This window comes from Ischnura elegans, chromosome 1 (assembly GCF_921293095.1).
Source record: "Ischnura elegans chromosome 1, ioIscEleg1.1, whole genome shotgun sequence".
In the NCBI taxonomy this organism is placed as follows: Eukaryota; Metazoa; Arthropoda; class Insecta; order Odonata; family Coenagrionidae; genus Ischnura; species Ischnura elegans.
Window position 1 is genome coordinate 148,894,115 of NC_060246.1, and position 27,920 is coordinate 148,922,034.

Sequence of the window (27,920 nt, forward strand, 5' to 3'; positions counted from 1 at the left end):
CAATTCCATCCATTTGGACCATGATAATCAGATACAACTATTCTACCATTTACCTGTATTGTGATGCCGCTGATAGGTTTGGGATGCATCACAAAGAATAAAATCCAAATATTGAAGCGTGAAGGAGTGGAATTTTACCACATTGAACTAAATGCTTGCAAGAATCGTAGAAAATTTCATGTATTGAAACATCGCCTACCTCACGGATTCAATCACTCGTCTCATATGGATTTCAGGGACACCCTAATCCTGAAATAATACCTCCAATGGAAGTGTTGGATGGCCAAATACAAACTAAATGGGATTTAAGATCATTCTCCTGGGCCTGTGCAGGTCTACCTGGACCAACACAACCAAAGAATGGCATCATACAAACACCACCTATGCTTCAGAAGTGTAGTATAGATTCCAGAGATTAATCTCCAAGCATTCTAATCTAAAATCTGATGAATGACATTATATTTTCTCATTAATTCATTTATTTTCATAAACATAAATATTAGCATACATAACAACATCAACATCATAATCCATCAGTCTTCTTTAGATGCCTAAACAAGATCTGCATCGAAGACTGACCTGTAACGATAAATAAAGAAAAATGTAACACTATCAAGCAGGACTTTTTTTTAGGTTATTGATAGGTGCAAATCTTAACCTTCAAGGAATAAGAACAGGAATGAAAACCCTCCACCCAACAATTAAATAGGACATTTTCTTTATTTTCTATTCTGCTTTAAAATTTAAATTTGTATCACCTCTTTAAAAATATAATACAACAGAAATTAGTTTGTATTTATGCATTGGAAAATGGACCTTGCCCATCAACAAGTATCCTATGCCATTATTTTACCTTAATGCCCACCACTCAAAAAGTAATTACTACAGAATTGAAGCTGCAAAATAGTTTCAAAAATTAACTCAAACAAACAAACAAATGACAGAAATGCAGCACACTAAAGATGAAGTTAATGCCATAAATTACCAGCCTCACAAATACATAATAATGAGTGATAGGAATTATTAATTATTGAGAGCAGATAAGTAACCCTTCAAATAAACCCAAATGACTTAAGTAACTACACTTTTACCAACTGACGAGGGAAGACCACATCCACTCCTAGGCTTTATTCAATGCCATATTTTTTATTGCAGAACTGGAAGTGGTTTCATAAAATAATTTAAACTGTGGGGAGCATAGGCAGGATAAGAATTACTTTGTCATCATTATGGCCTATCAAGCAGTGTTATTTTGAACGCAAAGATAGGAAGACTACACTAGAAAGGGTCACTTCAGATTTCAGCAGAATTCCACTCCTCACCAGACAGAGTGAATGACTCATAAAATAGGTCGCGACCATACTAGAACTTCAAAGGAGCACACAAAGTCCTTTTGAAGGAAGGATTGCTGAAATGCAGACACCACATTAGGGTAACATGAAAAATGTCTCCAGAGCTACCCTCCTAGAAAACCCACCAAAAGATTTTAAGGGGAGCAATAATGGCAGCTTTTTTCTCAAATAAACTGCATTTGTTGGTGGCCCTCTTGTAATCACACACAAAGGGTTTCAGAAGATACATTATGGGAAGCAGTGGCATTATTATTCTGCCTAGCAGTTAAAATAAAATTGTTTCAAGCAATAAATGAACAAAATGAAGACACGAAAATATACCATAGTTATAAGGCCCTGAACCCTGGTCCGCAGAGTAGGAGTCAATGATACTAGCCTTTACACCAACTCAACCATATTCAGAGAGGGCAGCTATTTTAGAATAATATATAACGCATGTTGAAAGTATCGCATGAAAAATAATTAATTATAGTCACACTAAGGCCCATCCAAGGAAATCACTACCAGTTCTGCAATGCATTCGGCATTATGAATTTCATAAAAATATGGTGCTGAGAAAGGCATAGTAAAATATGTGGTCTCCTTGGTGAATAAATCTTATACATATATAAAACGAAGTTGTAAATCGAGACCTTCGTACATGGGCGTACCCTGCAAGGGGCAGCTGCCCCCCCCAAGAAGCAAAAATGGCAAGTCTTTTGCCAAAATCACTACTGAATTGAAAATATTCAACAAAATCTCTTTAAACCAACGAAAATTTATATACATTAGTATAAGTTATGAAACTATAATAAAATTATTTTTTTCAAGGAAATAATCTCATAAATCCCATGGCTTGCCCCCCTTCCCCCCCTAGCGACCTGAGGGGGCCCGAGCCCTATTTAAAATTCGTTATGGGTGTGATGAAAAAATAAGTCAATTTTCCCGGAGTGTCCAGATATCGAGACTCGAGATATCAGGGTTCTTATTTTGACCATATACATAACTCTTCTAAAATGCTTAAAAAACTTAGAACTCATTTCTTATAAAATTTCGCATGGCCAGATCCCCAGTTTAGGCCCCCCAATATTTTTTGTAAGTCAGCATCCCTGAAACTAATGCCCTTTGACTTTAAACAAATTCAAATTCCAATTTTTGTTTCATTCGCAATGATGATTAAAAAATCACAAGGTGAGTGTTTGTGGCCTGAATCAAGAAAACCCATGTTTTTCTCACCGTCAGTTTTACAATTTTTTTTCTGAAAAAGAAGAGCGTGGTGTAACAGAAATGCTACTGAGTACATTAAATACCCTTACCATATTCTTTCTGAAATTGGCTCTTTTAAAAAAGCCTTTCAAAGTGGTCATATGGATTCTTTCCATCACGCCATCCTGCTATATGTGTCATTCTCTCTTGATCCCACCTTCTTTAGCAAATCATGTATCTATGATTCTTAAGTATTTATTTTTAATTTAAGGGGCACCTGGTTTTGCTGCATTATCTGCAGTGTTCTCATTACTGTAGTCTGGAAGCCAGTCCTTGCACCTATAAGAAAAGTTAAATAAATAAAGAAGTAGCTCTTGCAAATGTAAATACTAAATATTTCTTTAAAATATAAGCTCTTGAGCCTGGAAAAATGTTAATCACTCAATGCACCACTAAATACTATTCCACAGAAAGTGAATAAAATAATTTTAAATGACTCAACATGATTACCTATGAAACAAAATTAAAGTTAAACACACAGAAATACCCCTGAAAAATATATAAATATACTTGGGCTGCTATTCTGGATAAGTGTTGCAATAAATACCATATGCTATTCCGCGGGTCATTATTGCAACGACCCCGTATTGTGAATGAAGGGGTGCAATAATTTTGTTCGGAATAGCATCTGGCTACTTCTTGCACAAGCTACTTCGGAGCTCTGCCTCTTCCCTTATGAAAAAATAATTCAACATCGCAATGTGAACATTTTCTGGGTAGCAATACCGAATAGCTCGGCCTGGGAGACCGCATATTATTATTGCAACCCAACCAGTTGCGATTCGCTGTTCTGAATAATGAATTGCAACGGTGCTATAGCTATTTTGAGAACTACGTCTTCCAGTGTAGTAAAAACAAGAATTGCAACCATTCTGAATACCGTATTGCATCTGGGTTGCAATATGCTATAATTATATCAACTTCAGTTGCAATATCGGCGAATTGCATGATGCTATTCCATCCAGATTAGCAGCCTTGAATCATACCTAGTTCACATAGACAGACAAAGTAGTTGACCATGACAGTCCACAAGTCTCATAGCCATACATACTATCCTACATGGCAGCACCACCCATCACTTCTCTGATCTTTCAGTTCTAATCCCACACATCTAATCAGACCGAAGTATTGATAAAATGTGTTAGTCTCTGTGGACATCATATTTTCAAGGAATGTTCCTTCACTTACTTGTTAGTGGAGCTCATTGGCAGAAGACACAGGTAATGGGGACAAATTCCTCCTCGGGACCTTATACTCTCATTGGCTGGCATAACCCTCTCATCATTAGTGTCTCCACTGTAAAGATGTCTTTGTGTCCTGACTCATCTCTTTCATCCCGGCTCTGCCTCTGCATTTGTATCAGAATACATTGCTTGCTTTAATTTTCTTTTCCCCCTGTTGTAGCAATCTGGAATGAATGGAGGGATACCAGTCTCATAGATACTATAGAAATTTTACTATCAAAGAAAGCTATCGTAGGTACTCCAAAGTTGTAACTTACCAGTGCCATACATAACCCTTTTGAAAGGGTAAAGCAACCAGCTGTTAGTAACAGAGTAAATGTCTTGCCACACCTACTGTTAAATTAATATTGCTGTTTGTATCTGTCCAAAAAGCTCTTATTTTCTTCATCCGCCCAAATACTTGGTAGGACCTGGATGCCATCACAGACTCCACAACCAGATTAGCTGAATAAATATAACTAGAAAGAAAACAAGATATGAAATACCTTACGAAAAAATTTCCACTAGCAAAAAATAAAGTTTTATGCAGACACTTATGTAAATAATCATATTCACCCAATGAACAAGGACAAAATGATGTTACTTTACCCCACAATGCAAAATACAAAATAGCTATAAACTGTTGCTCATTCATCGGTATCAAAACAAACACAGAGCAAATTATCAAGATTGAATGCTTTAACTGTACTCTCTAATTTTGCCACAGGAAATAAAATTATATGGGTAGATTTGCAAGGTGAGATGCAAAAACTCCCCTTTTCTCCAAATTTAAATTCTAGGAGCACATTCTCTTTTCTGTGCAATGAACATGCGATGCTATTTTTATAATATTATAACCTTTTTCGACTTCAACGAAGCACAACTGTCTTTTTCTCGTCTAGAAGCAATAGAGTAGTACAAGTGTAGTATTCTTAATGGGGAGGCATACCTCCTTATATCAGTGGTTCATCGTCACCATGGGGATACATGCAATTTTTCCTCTTGAATAAAGAATAAAGGGAATACATTAAGTTCATCAAAGTGAAATATATAATTGAGTTAACACACATTAACCGTGAGACTAACGCCCGTGATGGGCTGCTGATATTATTACGTATATGAACACCATTATCTTATGTAAAAATTTGTAAAAGAGTTTTCTCGTTAATTAAATTAATTAATCCATACCTCGGAATCTAACTAACTCTATCAAGAAAAACAGCGTACAAGAGAACTTGCTGCGCGAAAACAAACATCTCGCTACACTATGTAACTAAAAACTAAAGTTATGAAAGGTAGAACACGGCAATTTCAATTCCGATATCACATTTTCATTCGATTATGATAAATTAATAGCAAATAGTGGTCAGCGAGGTACCACTGAACAAATTTAATTAATACTACTCACATAAACAGTAATGGCTGCCTCACCAAGAAACCCAAACAAAATGACCACATGGCGTAAATACTAGGATTTTCGAATTTCTGGTCTATTAAGACACACGATCTCTTGTATTATGGTCTAAAATTCCACTTGATATAATAATAACGAAACAAATATTATAAATAAAGCTTCTCATATGAATAATAATGGCTGCCTCATTTAGAATCACACCAAAATGACCGCATGGCCAAGAGTAACAACATTACCGGATTTCCGGTAAAGTCTATTAATGAACTAAAATTACACACTATTCAATATTAAATAAGTTAAGTAATGAATATCCAACATAAATAACACAGAATACGTACTTACAGTTACTTGTAACAATGATTTGTTCTTGACGACCATCTTGGCATTATCTGCACTTATTTTCCAGTGGTTGTCTTCCAACTCGGCACAACAGCTTGCATCCCGCTTCCTATTCTTCTCTACCGTGATAGCGAAGAACAGACTCCACGAAAATTGATACTGAACACAAACCACACAAATATTCCGTGCACCCAAGCACAACTCTCACAGCGGTACAACGCGTTGTGGTAAACAACGTAGACAACCACTCCCAAGCGAAGATACTACGCGTCTAACACACTCACACCCACCAATTAATATCTGGCAATAAACAGTTTGAGCAGCATTTCGAAGGAAGCTCTATTTACTGCACAATTCTCAATTTTGTCGCTGGCCGACACGAATCTCCCTACTACCGCCATGTAATTTTAACGTGACAAAGCAATCCTCTTCCAAAGTAGCGACGCCACACGACAAATTTTGTAAACCTATCGACAGGAAGTTCGGGAAACAATCGCTTGCATGCAGCGCCCTATGTCGACGATAGTCCATATGTATGTTCATGCTGGTGTCTTAGGCATTAGCAAAATATATCCGCGGTCACATTCACGCGATGTCTCGAAAACTGCGTTCCACCGCGGTTAGCAACACGACGTCAGATTCACCCGGGAAATAATATTTCATATTTCGAGTCTCTTTCCTTGTTGGTGATGTCTCATCCTTAGCCATGTTGCTCGGCCTTCCCCCCATCGTTCTTTTGGAGTGGAATATTTTCATTTTTTTTAGAAACACGAAATGACTGCGAGGCCGACGAAAGAAAGAGAGGTCTCCTTCTCCTTCTCTCCAAGCACTGGGGAAGCTCGGGGGTTCTCTGAGAATAGTGAGGAGGGGGAGGAGAGCTGTTGAAAGATATGCGCGGAGGGTCTTTTTCTTCTCGGGGGGGGGACGTGGGGTGGAGAGGCACGCGTGTTTTGGGGGACAAGTTGAGGGCGTCGCGAGGGTGGGTGGGAGGGAGCAGGAGATGTGCATTGTTTGGCACCGCCTCGTGTCGACTTCGATGACATTCCAACTACGCGTCTTCCTATTATATCCTTCCTTTCGCATCAACGTCCCACTCATTCACATATTTCCCCCTTCATCTCTCGGTCTTTCTCGCTTGCTACTTCTTTTGTATTCACCATGTGAATTATATTGGTTTTCGATTCTATTTTCGAGGTGCTGAGTTCGATTCGAGACGGAGACGGAATGTTTTCTGTGGGATATCCATCCTGTGCAATTTCGCTACATATTGTTTTTAATTTAAGCACTATTTTGGTTAAATTTGACGACGAACTGTGCTAAATACATCTCACTTCTTTCATTTGAAGTAGTTTCATACCGACTCCCATTTGTATATTCCTCCACCAATGCCTCTGTTTTTCCCTGTATTAATCTTGATAATTTCCCTGTATCTTTTATCTACCCAATCACTAGCCTTACAACTGACTATAATGAATATGGTATTCGGGTCACATTTATTTTTGATGAATAAACGGATTAATTTTATTGGAAGCAGGAATACGTATGTATATACCGCATCTAGGAGAAAGTGCGTTCTTTAACGATATCATTATTTATACTGTAATTAGTCCTGAACTCCTCTCATACGTGTCATTATTTTCCGATTTTAGTCTCTAGTTATTCTTTGCTTTTTCTGAATGTTCATCTCTCCCTACTATGGCATTCAGTTATCATTTTTAGTAATCTAATATCTCCTAAATCCGTCCTCCAGTAACCTACATTCTCCCCTCTAGCTGAGGTCTCTGCTCCATGTCTTCCATTACTTTTCTCCATTTGCCATTAATATTGAGCTGTCATGTCTCGTTTTCCTTTCCGTTCATTCCTCCTTCATTCCACACAAGGTGCTCTTTATATTCCAGGAGGAGAAAACTTTGACTCTAAACGAGGTGATTTTATCACCATCTCCTCTCACCCCACTGTTATGACTGAGTATTTATTGAAAAATAAATCACTGCTAGTAATCATCTTTTGTACTGGCCTCGGTGTGTTTTTCTCTTTTCTTCATTCCGTCGCATCTCCTCACCCCCTGTGACTTTAGTTTCGTCGCGGACCCCTTTCCACTTTGCGCTGTCTTCATTGATCTGTTTAATTGAGGTCTCAGAGAGTAATCGAGTCCTTGCGGCAGGCCGCACGTGCCTTTATAAATATGCCCTTGTCGAGTGTAAACAACTCGACATTGCGCCACTTCACAGCTGGACGAAGATGTTCTTTTCTGCCATTAGCATGATAATTGACGAAAGAGGACAGATGTTTCCGTTTTGCTCTGAAACGGTCTATTTCTAGTGGCTGATTCTGCCTCGGAAGGCAGATATCGAACCACCTTCTTTCATTAACCAATGTATGAGAAGGTTGAAAGAATTGATGGCTGAAGGGGCATAATTTTTCTGAAGTGAAAGGAATTTTCATAAAATTATTTTCCAGCATCGTCTTTTTGATATAAAATTTGTCAGTGTTACAGATAGCTCTCTTTCTTTGTTTATGTTAAGCTGAACTGGAAGCGCAGATCGTTTCTGTGTTCAACTAATTTTCTTCACAACTAATGAATCATTAGATCTTATCTTCGGTTTGGCATGCATTTGACATTTTGTCTTCACCCTGATTCCTTAAAAATCGGTGGATATGGTCGCCAAAAAATTAAATCCTTACCCAGTAGACTTTCGTTCTTCCTGCTCCCCATCCCGCTGGAATGACGGGAAAAGAGCGTTAGCCCACCTGCGTTTGATGGACGCCATTAAAGTCTAAGTGTGGTCTTTTACTCGCAGTTAGCTCTCGCAGATACTTTTGCTTTTAGCGGTTTGCTCGACGCCAACCGATCCGAGCCTCGGGGATTTTTCCCTTCATCTGCACCTCTCCTTCCTTCTGGGGCGCTGAATAAAATATTGCTGTCGGGTTGTCCTCTCTGCCCCCTTCCACTTCAATCCTTGCGCACTCTTTCTCTCTCTCTCAGTATATCCCTCTTTACTCCACATCCCTTCCCTCTCGAGTCTCTTTTCATGTCTTCTCTCCGTCCACCTTTCCCGCTTTCGTCGTGTCCCTAGCTCGCAATCCTCTCCCTCTCTCTCCTCGGAGCTGTTTAGGCGCCTCCAAGGAGTGCTTCGGAGGGCGTTATGTCTGGACGAGAGGGCATTCAGGAGAGGCGAGGGACGGAGGACTGATGGCCTGGGCTTGGAGAGGAAGAGTTGCTCCTCGTGAGGATGTTAGGTGCGGGGTAGAACGAGGGTACCCCTCGTTTCCTTTCGATTTAGGGGTAGGATTAGGGTTGCACTCCATCTGGCTTTTCTTCCCGTATGATTTCTCAAGTTTTGATGTTTCTGGAAACGCTTACCTTTTCATTATTGAGGTTTTCAACTTTATAGCAGTATTCCCTCTTCCATAGATTTTCATCCTCACTCTTTTCACCAGTAATTCTTGATCATTCAGGTACCGATTTTAATGAAAGTTTAGGTCCTTAACCTTTAATCTCCCATACTTAGGACGTATCCAAACTATCGAAGTTCTCTTTCTTCCAGAGTTTCCACCAAATCCCGTTTGACCTCCATAATCACGGTGATTGACTTTAGATTGTTACTTTTATTGAGGTGATATGGATGCTTACTTTACTTTGATGATGTTGTTGTCTGTCTCTAGGATGTAGAATAATTGAAAGATATCGATGGAACTCTCTATGATCTTGGGCCAAAAATGTGAAAAAATCGTCGTTTAACAATTGCTTTAACTGCTCAAACGGAGTAAAAAAGCCAGTTTGTGGAACAGGAAATATATATTGATGAGTATTGCTAGTAAAATTAGTGTGCCATTGAATACTCTTTTTTAAAATTTTATTTTATCTTTGAAAAGTGGAAGAAAATGAGGAAATAGATTTAAAAGAGGATTTAGACGTTTGGTATGTGGGTTTTGCTGAAATCGGAAAACTTTCCATTTTTTGAACTTAATATGATCAACTGTTTATTTCATAATGGTGGGTGAGCTCCGTAGGAAGATATGGAGGTAGTCAAGACGGTGATCGGTCGTTGGAATGTTTTATGAGAGGTCTGAAGACTTCGTACATGAGTAGCGGAAATGGGGTTAGTGTAGAAATACCAGCAAGGTTGTTGGCTGCATCAACTGGCTGTTTAATGATCTGTCATATATGTCGAAATTATAACCGTAGTTGTGTATTTTTGTTAGAAATAATGCCAGTAAAAAATCTCGAAAGGGTCTTATTGTTTTTATTTTATTTTACATTCTTCTTTTCATTTCTGCCCACAATATACAATTTATTATCATATTACTTCGATTTATTTGGATATTTATGGATCTGATCCAACTCGTCGACTACGTTAATAAAGTAAATCATGGTTATGATAAATAATGAGCAAGTAATTAATCTTTAAGTTAAAACCATTTGTTGCGTATTAATTTCCTCAAGTTAAAACGATGATCACATCTGGCTGGGATGGGGTTAGCAATATCCGGCAAATTTTGGTGTGATATCATAATTAACTAAGTGCCTATTGCTGTGACCTGGTAATCCAAGGTGATTTATTAACACGTACTTTGGTGAGAGAACTTCATTAAGAGGTAGAATTAATGATGTGGCTCCTTGCCGTCGTAGCGCTCTGCAGATAACTTTATCACTAGGCTTCACCTTTTACAAACTTCTCCTTTTTGGGAGTCTCGCGGAATGTGTGATGGAATCAGGGATAGGTGCCTACCTCTAGGTATGACAAGAGAGATGTAGAAGGAATAAATGCGCAGAAGGGAGATGATAAGCGTGGATTTTTTCGATTCCTCAGAAAACAAGGGGCAAAAGAAAAAGAGAAGGGGATTGGAAGAGATGAGAGGGGGTGAGTGGGGGATGGAATGGATGAAGCGAAGGGAAGGGGAGGGTGGGGATGATGAGTGAGACGGATAAGGAGGGAGGAAAAGGCGAAGGAGGAGGTTTTTATCCTCGGACGGAAGTATAGGTCTCGTAGGAGGACGAAAGAGGGCTGTATGAATAATTCCGAGGGCATAACTCGAGGCCCAGATCTCTCTCTCCCTCTCTCTCTCTCTCCCCCCCCTCTTTTCCTCTGCTCCATCCCTGTTTTCCCTTCGTCCTCTTTTTCTCTCACTATTTCTCCTCCCTTCTCCATCTTTCAGGCCTCCTCCTCCTTCTCAGCTTCATCCTATTTTGTCGGCGAAATAATCTAGTCGAAATATAGATTTTCCTGGCATGTGATGGGTTAGTTTTGATTTGTCACCCCTTTCATGTGTATTGGTCGATGAGGCCAAATATGTGGGTTGTTAACAAAGTATCGTGACACAACATTAAAAAATGGCAAAAATTCTTTGTTTTCGGACTTTTTTATTACCTAAAACTCGGAAGTATTAAGCAAAGCTAACATTTTTCAGTGATTCATCCGGAAATTTCGTCAACCAAACATTTGTAGAGGAAGAAATCAATACTATCACAAAACTGTCTTAGCTTTTTGACGATATCTTGGCTGTGCGAAAGCGCAATGCTTACCATGACTGTTTCCACTCTCTCTTTCTCTCTCTCCCTCTCTGGGGTTCGTGTGCAGCCCAAGTGTGGCGGCATGGCGTAGGGACCAAAGAAGTTTGTCTTCGGGGTTTCTGCTTCTCCACCTTGCTTCTTCTTCGGACATTACGGGTTAGCTGAAAATTTGTAGCAGGTCATAACTAGCTTGGATTCATTCCACAACTGAACGGGGAGGAGTCGGGTTATAGCAGAGTGCACACAATTTATGCTTCTCTCCTCTTTACCGTCATGAAAAACGTGCGTAAGGATGCCTTTTAAGGAGTACTATTTTACGCCATAATATATTGGTGCGATTAGGTGAAAGAAAGTTATTTCGGTGCGTTGAAATATAATAACCCTTTGAGTTACCCATCCTGTCGCTGAAGAGAGAAAAGATAAAAATACTATCGATCTTAACGTTTACTGTTGCCGTCAATATTCGAGTATTGTTCACTGACTTGGAATTGAGTCGCTTACGGGAGTGAAACTGCACGGATAGGTCATGAGAAATCCATTCCATCCGCTTATGAAGTCAAACTGCTTTGAATTTTAATACGTCTCATGAGTTCGCACGACGATTAATTTTTTTGTTTTCGAATAAAAAAATTTTCATTTTTATAACATACTTCATTTCCGTCTCCGATCGTGAATAATTAATTACCATATCCATCGACTGATATTTACATATTCACGGCAGATATATCAATTTTTTCCTACATTATTCACGTATTGGTATGGTATTTGTAGGAGGCTACCGACAGCTGGGGTTATTTGCGCCATGATGGAAGGGTAGGTGAGGAAGGGTGGAGAGAAACCCGGCGTCGGCATTAGCCTACTCTTAACGAAATTATTCACGTATTAGACGTCTGGATAATTATTCCTTATGAATTACGTTTTTAGGGATGTGATGGTTTGCATACAGTCATTTGTTTTTTTAAGTGGTTTAGGCTAGAAGAAAGGTTTATTATAATATACAGAAAGCCTTAGCTCTATTGTGGCCTTGTTTGTGGAAGATACGGGTTATCGTATTACTTAACCGTGAAAGGAGGCTCGATTCGTCGGATGTATTGCTGCTACCTGGGACTACGAGATGAAAATATTAGAATTTTGGTATTAAAATATCAATCATACCTTGGTTAAGGATCAGATAATCAATTTTTTTCTACCCTACTCTCAAGTTCATAAAAACAACTGCCTGGAGCCCACCAGCATTTAAGGAAACTCATACTCCTGGGCGTCTTTCTTTCCATCTCGTCTTGCATCGCTTGAATATTTTGTTGATTATTCAAAAATAGTATCATTAATTCTATACCAGTATCTTATTGTATTCAAGTTTTCCCTACTCTAAATAAGCATTTTATACCATTGGGTTCCTCATTGTTTTAGTATGCGCTTCATACTGGCTATGTATTCTGTATTATTATGCAGTGAAAAACATTTCAGTCACCTCTTTTCCCCTACTGCATATGCTTCTCATAGTGAGCGGTATACATGTCTGATGCAACGGGGTAAATGCTTTGCGTCTTGTTTTAAACCGTCCCACCATTTGATTGGCCGTTGTCTCCCGTTCTCTTCTGCGGCAGCGACGATAAAGCGACGCTTTGATGTTGCTCCGCCTCGCCACTTCATCGCCGGCGCAGCGCGAAATACCTCTCTCGTTCTCGTCTTCAGCCTCTTCGCTTCTCTCGTCTTCCCTGTTCACTCAGTGGTCGCATTCCCCTCCAATCCTTGGAAGTTGCATATTTAATAAAGCGACGCCACTACAGTCCTCCTCCTTCCAATCCCTTCTCAGTCTTCGGATTCTCATCTCTCACCGTTTTCTTCATCCCGCTACGACCCGAACATGATGCCTCGCGAGAGAGTACACCTATCATCCCAATGGTGACTTAATAAATGTAAAACCGCAGCCTATTAAATTATCACATGGCGATGGTATCCGCAAATCTCCCTATTAAAGTTAGCATTGCCCACCAACCTCTCCTTTCAATTTTTGTGAAAACTTTTTTCCATTCACGATTGTCGCGCTATTTTCATTCAACTAACATGCATTGACTTTCGCAGCAACATTGATTTTCTCTGAGCATAGACTGTTATTGGTAAGAAGCCCACGTTTCGATTTTATGTTGATTTAAACGCTCTCATGCACCTTCAGTTATTACCGAAAGGAAAGTAGTAATTTTGTTTTAATCAATCCTTTTCCTCAGGCTACCATCTACCTCAGAACACCGTTTTGTTATGTTCTTACTCTTAGTCTGACATGATCGAAAGAGCCCGTAAAATAGTTCCGATTTAAAAATGTAATCCCCGCGGGATGTATTTAAAGCGAAAAACGCAATATTTAATAGCAGTTGGTGAAGGACGAATCCATAAAATTTCCCGATTATCGTATTTTCTTCGTTTCTCAGTTGAGTACACATGGGTTGCCTTTCTATTTTCCCTAAGGAGTCCCGGCGACGCGACGTCTCGACGCTTGTGAGACCATTAGGAGAACCGATGGCTAACCGTCGGCTAGCCATTGGCATTTGGCAGTGAGAGTGCAGTCTTTAGGTTTTCCTTTTGTCATAATTTCCTCTCATATCTTTATCTCTTCCTTTTTTGCCATCATCGTCCCGTTGCCGCCCTGGCTGGCCTCTCAACTTGGGGTGGCGACAACCGCTCAGACGGCTAGCCAGACGGCTCGCGCTAGAGGGCACCCTTTGGCCGCGCCGACTCAACACCACTCGAGAAAGCGCACTACAACTACTACTCCTCTCGCCTTTCATCCCCGGTAATATCCACCGCTACCGATTTCATCTCCCTCTCCACTCCTCCACATCGTCCACTCGTCTCTCGTAGCCTCTCTCCTCCTCCAACACCGGCCTCCCCAGGTATGAATAATAAAAACGAGTGCTCACTTTCCGTGCCCGCCCGTGAAAGTTTATGCCACCATGAGGCCTCCGCACACATCTTCTTCGTCCTGTCGTCTCAATATCTCACCCTTCTTCCTCGATATGTATATTTCTTTTTTTTTACTCTTCAGATTCTCTCTCTCACACTCTTTTCGCTCTCCGAGAATAATAAATAGAAACCCACACCCTCTCTTTACTTCTCGCCGCCATGTACGCCTGTATTTGTCATTCGTGCTCACGCTCGCATGAATGTATATACGGCCGAATGCGAATCACCGATCTCGGTTTATGTTTGTAGCGATGCGTAGGTGGTGGAGTTTATGATTGAGAATTGGAGGAATGTGGAGAGGGAGATGGGATGAGGAATGGCGATACTTGAGAGGATTGAGAGTGTGTGGAGGAAGTCGAGTAAAGAGGAGGTGAAGAAATATAACTCCGGGTCGAAAAGGCGGATGGGTCTCTCGGGGTGTTTTTTCGCGAGGTTTTCGTTACCGGGCACATTCCTGGGACTTGGGGTCTTGGAATTTTACGCGAACATCTTAGTGTTGAATGATTCTTCTGTGAATTGTTGATCTCGTGTTAAAGCATCGATGATGGTCTTTCATCATTTGCTGGGTTTCGGTATTTTAGAGGCTGAATATTCAACATGAATCTTCGCTGTTATGCATTCTTCAGATTTTAGTGAAGGCTAGTGATATCTTATGTTATATTTCCTCGTAGCACTCGATGTTGACTCCATTTCTCTCCGATAGAACGCTGGCAAGTTTGCGACCATTACTTGAATCACCCTCTTGTTTTACGTGTACTACAGAAAAGTCCTCTTCGCTTGTAATTGTGAATCTGCTTTGCCTTTTCCTAACCTTGTCCATGTTTTTCATTCACCAGAAAGGATAATTCACCCCACTCCTCTTAGTGGATGTCTTTTTTCTCGCTTTCGACTGCCTTTATATTTCCTCTTCCTCAAGCTGTTCTTCTTCTTCTCTCTGACAACCTCCCTCTTTGAGGCACCGCCTCACCCCCCCAACCCATTCGTTCAACCATCACAGCATTCTCCTCCTGCCGTGCATCCGTGCATAGAGCGCCGCTGTTCCTCCCTTTGCTTTTGTTTTCGCAGCTCTTCCTCCGACTATCTCTCCACCTTTTAACCCCGTGATTCCCTCTATCGCCATTTTATGCCCTCATCCTTCGCCCTTCCCTTCGTTCCGCCTTTTTTTCCTCCGTATCTCCTTCATTTCGAACCTGGCGGCTGCCGATATCCGTTTTGTCGTCAAATATCCTCCTTTGTCTTCTCATTCGCTCTTCCCATGGAAAAACGGCCTCTCCCACTTTTTGAATCGAAACACGCGCCTCAACTCTCGTGTCTCCTCCTTTGTCTCGACTCCCGACCTATACGTTTATTTAATGGCTTCCTTTCGTCCATATGTCTCCTGTGCGTCTCATTCCGTATTGTTTTTATTTTACACGTCCGGGAGCACATTATCATTAAGACCATCAATCCTAAAATTGGTTTGACGTCGCAGCCCTCTACTCAATTCTCCAATCAGATAATCTTGTAATATTGCTTACTTAATTCTTCTGCTTCACATCCTTCATCACCTGCTCTCTGTACCTCATCCGTTGCCTTCCTCAGCCTTCCTTCTTCCCTTTCACCAGTCCTTCAGCGATAACTTTCGGAAGACCTTCTTATTTCATGATGTGGCTAGTTAAATTGTTTCGTCTTCTTATGAATCTTTCGGAAAAGTGATTACTTTTAAAGTGGACCTGACGCCTTGCTACTGCAGAGTTTTCATTTCTTCAGAAGGATTAGCATTTTCGTCTCTCCAAATTTTAACTTCAACCTAAATGCATTGTTTTTTTATCGTTGTATTTCAATCATTTGAATTTTTCTTTATTTTTACAATTTCTTGCGAGTGACCAAATACTTTTTTCTTACTTTGAAGTACTTCAAACACCGTTTGCTAAAGGAGCCGGTACCTCATTATCTGCTTTAATGTTATTTAATTTCAGAATTTTTCTTTTACTATTCCTTTCCCTGCCTTGAAATACTGGAAATATCTATGCATAGTTAAATTCCCTGTAAATGTTTTTGTTTCCTTTAGTGACAATTCCATCGATTTTACTGCTAAATTCGTTGGCCATGGCAATTTTAATTCTAGTTTGCAGAGGGTATGCTAATTGGCAGGTGACGCCCGAGATACTAGCTCGGACAAGAATATCGGCGATATTTGGATGCATAGCTATTTAGGATAAATGGAGGAAGGAAGTAAGAGAGAGCTGAGCCCATACATGAGGCAAAGAGAGGGAGGCAATATGGCAAGCGAAAGAAGAAATTTAATTGAAAAATATGAGTATGTAGTCTAGAGCACAGATAGATGTGTGCAGGATTCCCCATGAAATGGTAGGAGTTATCACGAAAGGACATCTCTCGTTAAAGAAAACGTGCATTTCCTCTGTAAAATTTTGTCTCACTCCCTTTAGGTGGTGTGGAAAGGTGAACGGACTGCTTTTGCCTTTCTTCTGTGTCTTTCATTTCTTCCGTCCGTCCGCCTTTCTCCCCGTGCGACCTTCCGCCTTCCTTCTTAATCGTTCGAACTTTTGACTTCCTCCTCTCTTCCCGTCGCCCTTCCCTACTCTCCGCTAAAGACTTCCTTCATATCCTCCTCCTTTTTTTTCTTCCCTCGCGAGGTCTTTTGATGCTCTTGACCTTTTGCAGTCCCCGAGAGAGAGAGGTTGTGAAGGCGGGAATGGTTATTAAGCTAAGATGCAGCGTTATACCCAAGGTGGGAGTTGTTAATTCTCTCACCCCCTTCCATTCCTTTCATAAATACACCTATAACTTTCCATTCCCTTACCAGTAAATCCTTAACATGTGCGTGCGCAGGTTACGTTCCGTGGTGAGGCTCAAATAGCTGGCTGGCTGGCTTGTGGGAAAAGAGGATTACCTGCGGAGCTCTAGACATTGATTCTCGTCCTCTCTTTTCAGTTCCTGGGAAGAATTCAGGAATTACGGCTCCACGAACTCAACGAGGAATGGGGATACTCTCATAGCTCTCCCCAGTTTCATTAGATTTAGTTCTAATCTCAGGTGGCTTAAGTCGTGCTCAATGGCCGTAGGAGCGTAGCGGCGTGTCTTTTAAGACCTTACCAAAATGGTATTATGACCGCAATTCTGTTAGGCTCTGCCCAGGTTATGATGGCTCATGCAGTGCGGTTTGATTGGAAGCCGAGAGAATAGTACTTTAAAGAATGGTCGTAATTCATTCTGACTTTCAGCTTTGAGGGCTTTATATTTTTTATATTATAGTTGACGTTGAACTTTTCAAAATATATTGGTTTTTGCACGCACGTTTAACCTGTATACCTTTGGTTGTTTTTATTTTTAATGCAACGATCGATATAATTTTACCTTAAGCTTTGAACATTTCCTTGCAATTTAGAGTAAATCTTGAATCAATGTACTTGAAAAAGATAGAGGGAAGAACTCCATATGAAAAAGCGTAGTTGGGTAAAAATTTCAGAATTCTATTTGAAGCAGTTGAATCTTTATATTTAAATCTTTTTTAATTCTGGCCCCGAGTGTTATGTGATTTGTAGACCCTCTTTGTTACATGGAAACTGCCATCACTGTTTTCACATCATGAATTAATTAGTTCATCATTGTTTCACCTGAACAATTTCCAGTCACATTCATTCCATTTATGAATCTGCTAAAAATGAAATTAATGGAATTGAACGCAAATCCTTATTGATGGCTTGAGGTCAACTTCAGCTTATTTCGTGGTAGAGAAATTATTCACTAATTAGGATATCCTTACACGTCACTGCCTACCTCCCATATCGAGCGAGGTCGCAGAGAGAGGGACTTTTCAACGTCTCAATTTCTCTCGCGGGAGGGGAGGCCATTTTCCCGTCTTTATTAGGGGCGCACCTATTCATGAATTACGGCGCGTGCATCGGTCAATTGCTCCTCTCCGCCGCTGCCCACGGACTATTGGCTCCATCCAGCACTGCACCACACTGGAGGAATCATCGTCCTTTCTCCTTCCTTCACGTTCGCCAGTCCCTCTCTGCCGTTTCAATGCTAGTCCCCTTCCCACCCGAGCTCCGTAACTCATTCAACTCGCGCAGAAACTTACTTCCTCGCTCACCTCGGAAGAATCTCTTCTTCTTCTTCCCACGCCCTCTCTTTCAACAAATTTCATATTCATGCGAGCTCTTTCTCCTCGTCTCTTGTGCTTCCTTCTACTCTTTCACGAATATAACCCATTCCGTCCCTCTCCTTCGTCTTTCCCTCCGTTTCCTTCCTCTTTGCCGCAGGCGCAACTTTCGCCATGACTTTCAGCGGAACTTACCGGTGCACAATGCCCGCCGCCACGGGCGTAGGTTGGCTCTGTACCTACCTTCCTTCTCCCTTCATTCTTCACCAGAAATCCTTCTTAGTATCCCTCAGCGCCTCTTTATATGTGTCTGTACCCACTTCCGTTCTCTCTTTCTCCCCAAATGTCTCTTTTGTCCTTTTCAACGTTTAAACTCAAAATTTCCTCTCACTCCGCGGCCCCAAATATACCTCAGGGATTATTAGAGAAAGGATATGCAGACTCTCGATACTTAAGTTACACAGAAAGGCATACGAAGGTGGTTGGAGACGGAGAGACATCGACTATCAGCGATCCCTAAGGTTCAAGTGCTCTTTCGATTTGCTGCATCGCCAAATGGGATGTTTGTGCCTGAAAGAGAGTGATGCATGAAAGTTTACGACGCCTATTCGCCTTACGCGGGTGGATATTAGTAACGATAATGCTTTTTGGATTATTTAGATGTGTGAAGAATTAATCGTTTAGTTATAATATTTTTTATGCATGGAATAGCAGCTGTGCTAGTGCATACCGCGAGATCTAAATAGATGGAAGTGAAATTGGTGGCAGGAATTATCTTGAGTGGTGTTTCGTAGTTTTATCACCTTCACTCAAGTGTTCCATTGGCGGTTTAAGGTTAGTGTCAGGTTCGATGAAACTAAATCATCCGTGACTATTAGCTTTATGGAGAGGATTGAATCAATTCTTCGATAGTTTCAGTTATTAGGATTGAATTTTGTATTTATTTATCGTATGACGATAGATTTCACGGAATTAATTGGCCAGCCTAAATTGCATACAGTTCTTTATATAACTCTGAATATATGTGTTTTATTCAGCGAATTCTGAAATTATTTCTATGTAATAGTAATTCGCCAATGTATTCTGAATGCAACTGGCTGTTTAGAAATAATTCTTTACTAATTTTTTTGTTTTCGCCATAGTTTTTTAGTTCGAAAAGCTTCATTTTATTGCTCATTCGGCTTAGTTAGACACGAAAGTATTCCAAGTGCGTATATGACCCATCCGTTCTCAATAAAACAAAAAAAAATTTCATCAGACTGCGAAACGAATACTGACAGACGTATTTTTGATGTCTTCGTAATCGGATTAAAGTTTACCAAAGGCTCCTTCGTTGGATTCCGCATTACTCTTAATGGTATCCATGAAAGTCTCTAGATATCCCGCCCTTTTTTTCCAATTTTCCTACGCAGTTTCTCCTTAGCGCAGATGTTCTTCGAATACGACGCAATAATCGTGCGAGATAGAAATGGAAAGACAAGAGATAGAATGATTCAGAGCACTCAGTCCACGCATATGCTTTTAGACTCCCACCTCTCCACCTCCATGGTCCGCCCCCAGCCGAAAGGTGGCGGATAAGTGGGAGGGGGGGGGCGAACGGGGGTAAAGGGTTTAAGAGTCGGGGGGAGTTGCCCCTGGGCTCTCCCGCTCCGAAGTCGGGAGAATTGCGGGCTTTCGCATTTCGTTCTTCTTTTATTTTTCGCAGTCCCTTTGCCTGGTACGCGCCATCCCGACGCGATGGCGTAGTGGAGGGAACCGTTGCCCGGGAAACGGAGGCGGGAGTGATTTTTGAACCTGGAAGCAAAGGCCATAGTATAGGCCGTCGATTCAGGAGCTCTACGGGTTCCACTGCTTTACAAACTGATCGAAATTGTGCCTATTACGTGCAGTCGCTCCGAGAGGATTCCCTTCAGGGGAATGAAAATCTCGTATCGGACTACTTCGACTCTTTTTTTTATTTAGGAGGGAAATCCTTTTGAGCTCTCCCGTCGCACTTCAATTATTCTCTGACGATACCGAGCGTTTCCTGTGGATAAATAAATTCTACAAATGGGAGGTAATATGTATTTTAAATTTCCCTACGCTGTCAGTTGTGTTGCAACCCATACTTGTGTCAGCTCATCATTCGTGAGGGTGAGCCCTTCTTTGTGAATGGAATGATCTGAAAATTTTTCACATCAAGTCATGCTTTCCGGAATAAAACTGGAAATTCAGTATGTAGCACTTGAACAATTAAAATATTTAACTTCTGTCGTGAAGGCTATTCGGATATTCCTCCGGGCAACTTTGTCCACTCCTTAAGTGTTGTCGCCATCTGTAATCAGGTTTGAACATCCTAATGTTGGTCGGAATATATTCCGCCGGACGGATTGATTTCAGAAGAATAACTCTCCAATCCGTTTTAAAGTGTTTCATTGGTCTCCACATTCTCCACCCATGTCATAATTTTTGTATATTACAAGATATCTTTATTCTAATGGATTATAGTTCAGTAATTTCTGATTCCCCTTTAACTCCACTGTTAAATATCTTTATTAAATTAATATCTTAAATTATTATACACCCTAATTATCTTTTATTTCCTTATTTCAGGTGAGTGGCACTGGTTTGTTCATTGGTCAGAATGTTTTCACCCATTCCTCGAACAGTCTATGTAATGTGAGTACCTTGGAATGAAGTGTTCTCAGAATATATATATTATCTGACGAAAATTTTCATACATATCGGTCAAAGTTCAACATTTCGCCGTGTAAATCCGGTGGTAAAAGGAAGTAAATTGAATATTGAGAGTTTTTATGTGTTTTAAGAAAATCTTCACTCAGTACGTATCGTTAGTATAAGCACAATTTGATTCACATTAACGCGATGGTATCGGAAGACTTACGCTGTGGTTTTGTAATCATAGTTCTTTCGTTAAGATTCTGATTCACCTATGTATGGCATTCATCATCGATCGGTAGATTTTTTCTTAGCCCCTTTCATCAACCTACTTGATTCCTCCCATCCTAGTTCCTAACACGCTTTTGTCTCTAGGGTGATGAATAGAGAAATTCTTATTTTGTTCGTCTTTCTGGTTTGGACTTTGGTGACTCGCCCACCCCGCCTTCTTTCAAGAGCCCCACATTCCTCTCCTCCACCTTGTGTGCCCTTGTGTCCCTCATCTTCTATTCTCTTTTCCTCCCCATCATCATTCGCCACCATCTTGAGGGTATCGTTCGGAAGTTGAGTGATTCGGGTGGATTGAATCCCGAGTCCCAACGCACGGTGGCCGAAAGGACTGCGGGGAGGAGAGAGAGGAAAAGGAATCGGGAGAGACAGCGGCAGAAATACGAAAAGTTAAGGATTTGGTCCCCCCATTGCGACTTTCTCTTCCGCAGCGCTGGTCTCCCCGTTTCCCTGATTTTCTATTCTCTCTCTCTCTCTACTTGCCCTCGTCCGGCTAGTAAGGACCCCTTTCTCATCCCTGTACTTTTCTTTCTTCCCCTTATTTCTCCGTCTCTCTCCCAATCGTACCGCGTTTACTTCATCCCACGCTCTTTGCTATTCGTTAGATTCAGTACAAATGCCCCAAGTGGTGGATCTTTGGGGGGGGGGGGCTAAGGGGGCAATAAGCCCCCCCCCCCCCCTTGAGTATTCAATATACACTAGGTAGACTGGTATTTTTTCCGACTCCCACCACTGAAGTGACCCAATTGCTTTAGTAGCCTGGTGAGCGGATCCAGGATATGGACAATGGGGGTAGGGCTAAGTGGGGGTTAAAATTCCAGCAGTAGTGGGAGTCGGAAAAAATTACCATTCTATCTAGTGTAAATTGGATACTCAAGTTATTGCCCTCTAAGCCCCCCCCCCATAGATCCGCCACTGGGTCATTTGTACTGAATCTAATTGGCTGTTTGAAGGTGCCATCCTTGATATATCTTAAGGGCATATCACTGAGCACTTTGGCAAGACTGCCATGGTAACTGAGAAACTAGATCATGTCTCCGTAATGGCCCGGGAAGCCAAAGATCTGTCGTTAGAATCCCTATCCAGGGGAATTTCCCCCTATCGTAGTTAATATGAATATTTTCATGTCGCATCTTGAAAAAATAGCCTATTGTTCTGAAATACTCCAACTAACTCACATTATAGCGTTTCACTCCATATTTTCATCTCGCTTCTTCCCTTCATTTTTGCATGCACTATACTCTACCTTCTCCTCCTGCTCCAAATATGGCGTCTCATCATTATCCATCATTCCCGTCAATTCATCGAATGTCAATGTGTGTGCCAGTAAGTAATGGGGACCGTTGTTTTTTTTTCCTCCTTTTGGCTAGACGATCCTTTCCCTTCCCGTCCATCGTTCGTTTCCTCTCTCATCCTCAAGAGCCATTTACGCACATTTTTTTGAGGGGAAGAGTCGCCCATACTGTGGTCAGACCTCTTCCCATCCCATAATCCCCCGCACCATTGCCTAAGCACAAATTTTTTCGTGGTCCTCAGCTTTCCCGCCGTTCTCCTCTTGGTCCGTCGTTCCGGCCTCGAGTGTCCGTTTGGGGCTGTCCGTTTCCCGCGTGCCCCTGATAACCACGCCTACCCTCGTTGCTGCTCCCTGTACGCCTGGTTGCATAATGCCATGGTTTCCGGGAAATTTCCCCGCCCTTGCCTTCATACGCAGGTGCATGGAAATGATTCCCTATGATTCATTCTCTTCGATTTCCCTTGGAGGTACTATGCCGTTATTTAGTTCTCATAAATATTGTATATTTTTACTGCCTGGAAATGGCGTTGAAGGCGTCTGTTTGCTTCGTGTGATTCTCAGCCAGGTTTACCATTGGAATTTGGTCCCTTCAAGATTTTCTAAACACCTAAGAATTAGGATTTTTTGGGTTATTCTGAATATTTTCTTGCCTGTATATTGTTGCCTAAAGGCTCTAGAGGCCTAAGATCAGATGGTTTATTTCGAGTCCACCAATTTTTCAGTATATCTTGTTCTACGAGGCATATTTTATTTATTTTCTTGCCTAGTTAAGATTTAGGACTCTATTGCTATTTATTTCGGAAATTTTTTTTCTAAAACCTGATGTGAAAGGATATGCATCCGACATATATCTCTTTCGCCTTTGATTGAGTTGATTTAGTTTAAATCGCCGTTTTTCCTCATTGTAAGTTTCATTGTACATACAAGACTAAGGCAATATGCTTAATAAGCATTGCTTACTGTAGTAATACGTAATCTAGGTATATTATTACTCCCAAAATGGTTTATGTACATCAGTATTGGTGAATATGGGGTAAAATGAATTATTTGGGCGATTTTCAATATTGTCTGATGATGAACTGGTGACTCATACTCTGCGAAGAGAACTTAAGTTTAATTTCGAGTCTTACAAATACCTTCCATATTGGAGCCAAATTTTGATAATGTTATTATGCAACAGCTGAAAATGTACACCTTTACGTAGCGCTTTTTAGGAGGTTGATCGATCGAGCCCTGGTAATGTGTCAAGAATTCTTTTTCTTTTCCTTTTGCGGGGAAATGATTCCCTCAGATTCTTTCTCTCTCCCTCTCTCTCTGATTTCCCGGGGAATTGTTTTTACCTCATTTAATTCCCATTACTATTGTGTTTTTTTATTTCAAATGGTCGAAAATATTCTTTATTATATTTTGTTATAAAATGAGTTCATTGAACCGAAAGGAGGCGGTATTCAAAAAAATTTCCGTTTCTTTTCGAAAATACCTAGGTGTCGCTTGAATTTCCGGGGGCAGATTTCTTATTTTAGGCTCATCCTATGGCTCTGGTGTGATTTTGCCAACTTCCTTTCCTCCTTTTCCTTCAGTCGTCTTCTTTCTCCTCTTGTATGTCATTCTCCTATATCGACCCCGTTCTTCCATCACATTCACAAACCTCACCGTCTGTCACTCGTTCCTTCCACCCTATCTTATCTCCTACATTCCGAAGAATTCTCGTAGACGTCATTTCAGGAACCTTACGCCCCAGAGATAAAGTGTTTGGAAAAATTTAATGCAAAGTTTTTCTCTCAGTTGTGTCAGAAGCCCGGTAGCTCTTCGCTCGAGCTAATTAAGAAAGTTACAAGTCACTACGACTCCTCTTTCCGTTATTTTATATCTTGCGACTTCATTCTTTAAAGTTCAGCCACCTCTCCTGACACCTTTTTCTTAAGTTTACGTCATTATTTTGACGATGCTCACCGTTGTCCCCTTTAAAAGGAAACTTGTTACAAAGTCGGTGATAGTCATCTTCGCGTGGAAGATGTTTTCTGGTACCTAATGGTCGATTTACTAAGTATATTTTGAAACTTTAAGCAAGTTTATTGATTGTCCTTTGGTGTTCTGACTAACCTAGGACAAGTAATATCCTATGTGCGACAGAATGAACAGCAGTTTTCCACATTTTTAAGGAATTAAATAACTTCTAGTTCCTATTTTTAATATAATGTTTGAGTCTTGTTTTAGTCGTTGAAAATTATATATTATATCGAATTTAGCTACCATTGAATAGTTTTTTATTTAAGCTGGAAAGTTGCTATGTATTCTGCACTATGTGATTGTACAGTTCCACCTAATCGACCTTGTTCCGTAAGGTATATTACATGAAAAATGCTATTATTTTAAATGTTTAAACGTTTTTGATGATATGTTTTGAAATTTTTATGCGAATATATTCAAATGCAAAATAAAATTATATGCTATTTTCGTAGCCTCATGGCCATAGGGGTAGCTGCAAATGGTACAATTATTAGAGGAATATTTTCTAGCATATTCGCTCATTAATTTTCTTTTTTTATTATATCAATTTAGTGTTCCTTTCATTTTCATCAGATTACATTGAATACTCGTTTTCATTTGGGTATCTCCCCCATTAGCCTCACATTCATACCTGTTTAATAAACTTTGGCGCGTGAATGTGTCAAAAAAAAATTTTTTTAAAAATACACTCAAGTTCATTCAAATAAAGGAATTTTTACTGGCAGCGATTTTGCAACCAATCATTGGAAGAATGAGGGACCCTTGATGATGATTTCAATCTTTTTAGGCGTGAAATCGTGGAAAAATGTAATGAATAAGGAAAATTACTATGTTTTAGTGAACAGAATCTTTTCTTGGCACGACTGGTCTGATTTACCTGATGATGACTCCTATTGAAGTACATCATTCACATAATTTCAATTTTATATTTAAGCTATAACGTATCGTAGTTATTCTTTTACAACGGCTGAAATCCATTCAGTATTCCTATCTTTGTAATGCTTGCTTCCAGTCTTCATTAAGGTACCATGTTCCTCAGTGTACCTACCCCACCGATCTCCTCCTGGTTATGTCACCTGGGGACACCTGGATCCCTTCCCTCACCCACTATCACTCGAAATTAAACCCAAAATTCGTGAATACACCCTCGCTTCTCGACCAACCCTTTTGGGCTGAAGAGGAAAACTCCTTCTCTCCCGCAGCACTCTTCTCCATTCGCACCTTCCTCGCTCTTTCACGTCGTAATTGGACGGCTCTTGGGCCCTTGACAACGGACTCCATCCCACCACTCTCTAATCTTTAGTAACGGTCCCACGCTTCCTTCGATTGTTATGTCCAGCCGATTGCCACCTTCCTCCTCTCATTGTCCCGCCTCTACTGCAGCGCTGGATGCCATTTTATCTCTCCCTAGCTCTTTCCTTCCGTCCCGGCATTCAAATCGTCCCCGTCCTTTATTACGCCTGTCGAATATCTGCGGTGCTGGCGTGTGTGCGTGTAGTGGTTTCACGAATGCCTTTTACCTTCTTCCACGATGCGGATCTATCGAAATGAACTTCCATACTTGGGGTGGGATCGCACTCATCGAGTTGGGAGAGAGAGAGAGAGAGAGAGAGCTTGATGGACAATTAAGACTGGTAGCGATTGGGGGAGTGGGATGTCGTTCATGGGAGGGAAGTCTCGCTACGTTCGGGTCCGTCCTTCTCATCCATAGAGAGTGCGAGGCTGGATCGTAACGGGTTCATGATTAATGCGTCGATTACCGTTAGGGGTCAGGTCTTAAGCCTCGATCCATTCTATGGGTTCATCTGAGACTCACTGATCGATCCTATCGGTCCGTTCATTTTTTTTGGTCTCTTTGACTGTAATTCATCGATGATATTTTATTCCAATCCCACAAATTAGTTTGGGATATTTTCTAGGGCATAATGTAAAATCAGTAATTTTGAATAGATTCGAGCTGTTTTCGATTTGAAAATCTGGGTGAGGGATTTTTCTAATTGTTCTAGAAAGTTTCTTTTGGCTCAATATAATGAAAATTTTCAATGAAAAGAGCTTAATTTATCAGAGGTGGGAGGATTTTATTGCATGAATTGCGTTCCAAAAATATTGTCATCTAAGAATAATCAATTCATGAAAACAACTGAAAAAGTAGGCTTACTAACATGAAAAATTCGCCTTTATTTTTTGTCCGTAGAAATACAAGTGAAAGGAAATTACCTTAAAAACTTTAATTTCTGGCTCGTTCTCCGTTGAGTTTTGGGGTAAAATATTATGTGATTTAAAAGGAACTAAAAAATCTGATTAATTCACTCACGAAAGGTTTTTCCGTATAATTATACGAAAGCGAATTTTTGGACCTTTCGTTAGAATCCATCATTCACGTCAAAAAAAGAATTTCCATCGCAAAAAATCAACAGAGGAAAAATTATTTTCTTTTCCGGGGTGATATTTCCTCAGTGGACTTTTCACTCTGAATATGCTTTCGCGGATAACACAATAAAGTTAACCCGCTGGGTATTCCGCGACCATCTCCTTGAATGATTATTTAAGCATTTTATTACCTACTGACTTTTGGCTTGCTTTCATGTTAATTTGGTGCGTAAAATTTGTATATAACAAATTCAGTTTCTCCTAGATAATTAATTTACCTAATCACCAAATTCGAACATGCCCTACTTAGCCCAGATGGTTATAGAATTTTACCTCATGGCAATTGCAAATCCCTCAATCTCGTCATATTATTTGTCATAATGGCAAAATGAACTGGAATTCATTGGGTTAAAAATGGGGTTAAAGTGGTCAACAGGGATATCATCGACTATTCATCGATTAATATATTTGATTTTCTTGCAAATTATAATCAGCTGGCAGATTATTTGAATTGTAAATATATTGCATTTGTAAATGTCTCATAAGAGAAAATTCGTAGGTATGATTTTTTTAGTGCTATAAACTACTTGTGGTAGCTATGCAGGGAAATATATAACAACTTACCAAGTTATTTAGAATTAATTAAATAAGTTCTATCGTCTGCGTTATTCTTCATAAATGACAAATGATGACCATTTCCTTTATGATAATAGATGCTATTTCTACCTTAAGTTTCCTTTTTTTAAATAAGAAACTCAATAAGACCATATATAAGAAGCTATAAATAAACGATTGTCGCATTAATAGTATATCCTCAATATTTCACCATCCATTCTTCGTTCCATCCCCTCAGTCTCCTTGTACTTTGTATTCATAGGACTCTTAAATATTTACTCTGTCACACATGGAAGAGGCTTTTGTAAAGCAGGAAATATCTGTCTCTGAGGCGAGTCACGAGGTCCATGACTTGCGATCTCCTATCTCTTGGCATTTCAGGTTTTGTCTCTCTTATTCTTCATTTCACGGCATTTTTGTGCGCTCTCGTTATGAGAGCAAAGAGTTGGAAGGGGGATGAGGTATCAAGAACAAAACGGACGAATCCCTGGCCCTGGCTGACTCCTTCAAACGTCCCCTTTTGGAGGA

The 27,920-nt window shown here is 40.4% G+C and overlaps 1 protein-coding gene and 1 long non-coding RNA gene across 7 annotated transcripts in view; one reads left to right on the plus strand and one right to left on the minus strand.

Moving 5' to 3' along the window:
• Positions 1 to 27,920, plus strand: part of LOC124172067 — a 547,471-nt gene that overhangs the window by 212,892 nt on the left and 306,659 nt on the right. The gene's annotated exons all lie outside the window — the stretch shown is intronic.
• Positions 462 to 6,112, minus strand: LOC124172083. 6 transcript variants are annotated; one of them, XR_006868056.1, is made up of 6 exons: positions 5,577 to 6,112; positions 4,770 to 4,821; positions 4,099 to 4,299; positions 3,786 to 4,005; positions 2,648 to 2,876; positions 462 to 579 (listed from the first exon to the last, which is right to left on the minus strand). It is a non-coding gene; the product is annotated as an uncharacterized LOC124172083 (long non-coding RNA). The 6 variants fall into 6 exon arrangements; XR_006868059.1 differs by having other exon boundaries at positions 5,573 to 6,112; XR_006868058.1 differs by lacking the exon at positions 5,577 to 6,112 and adding an exon at positions 5,009 to 5,550.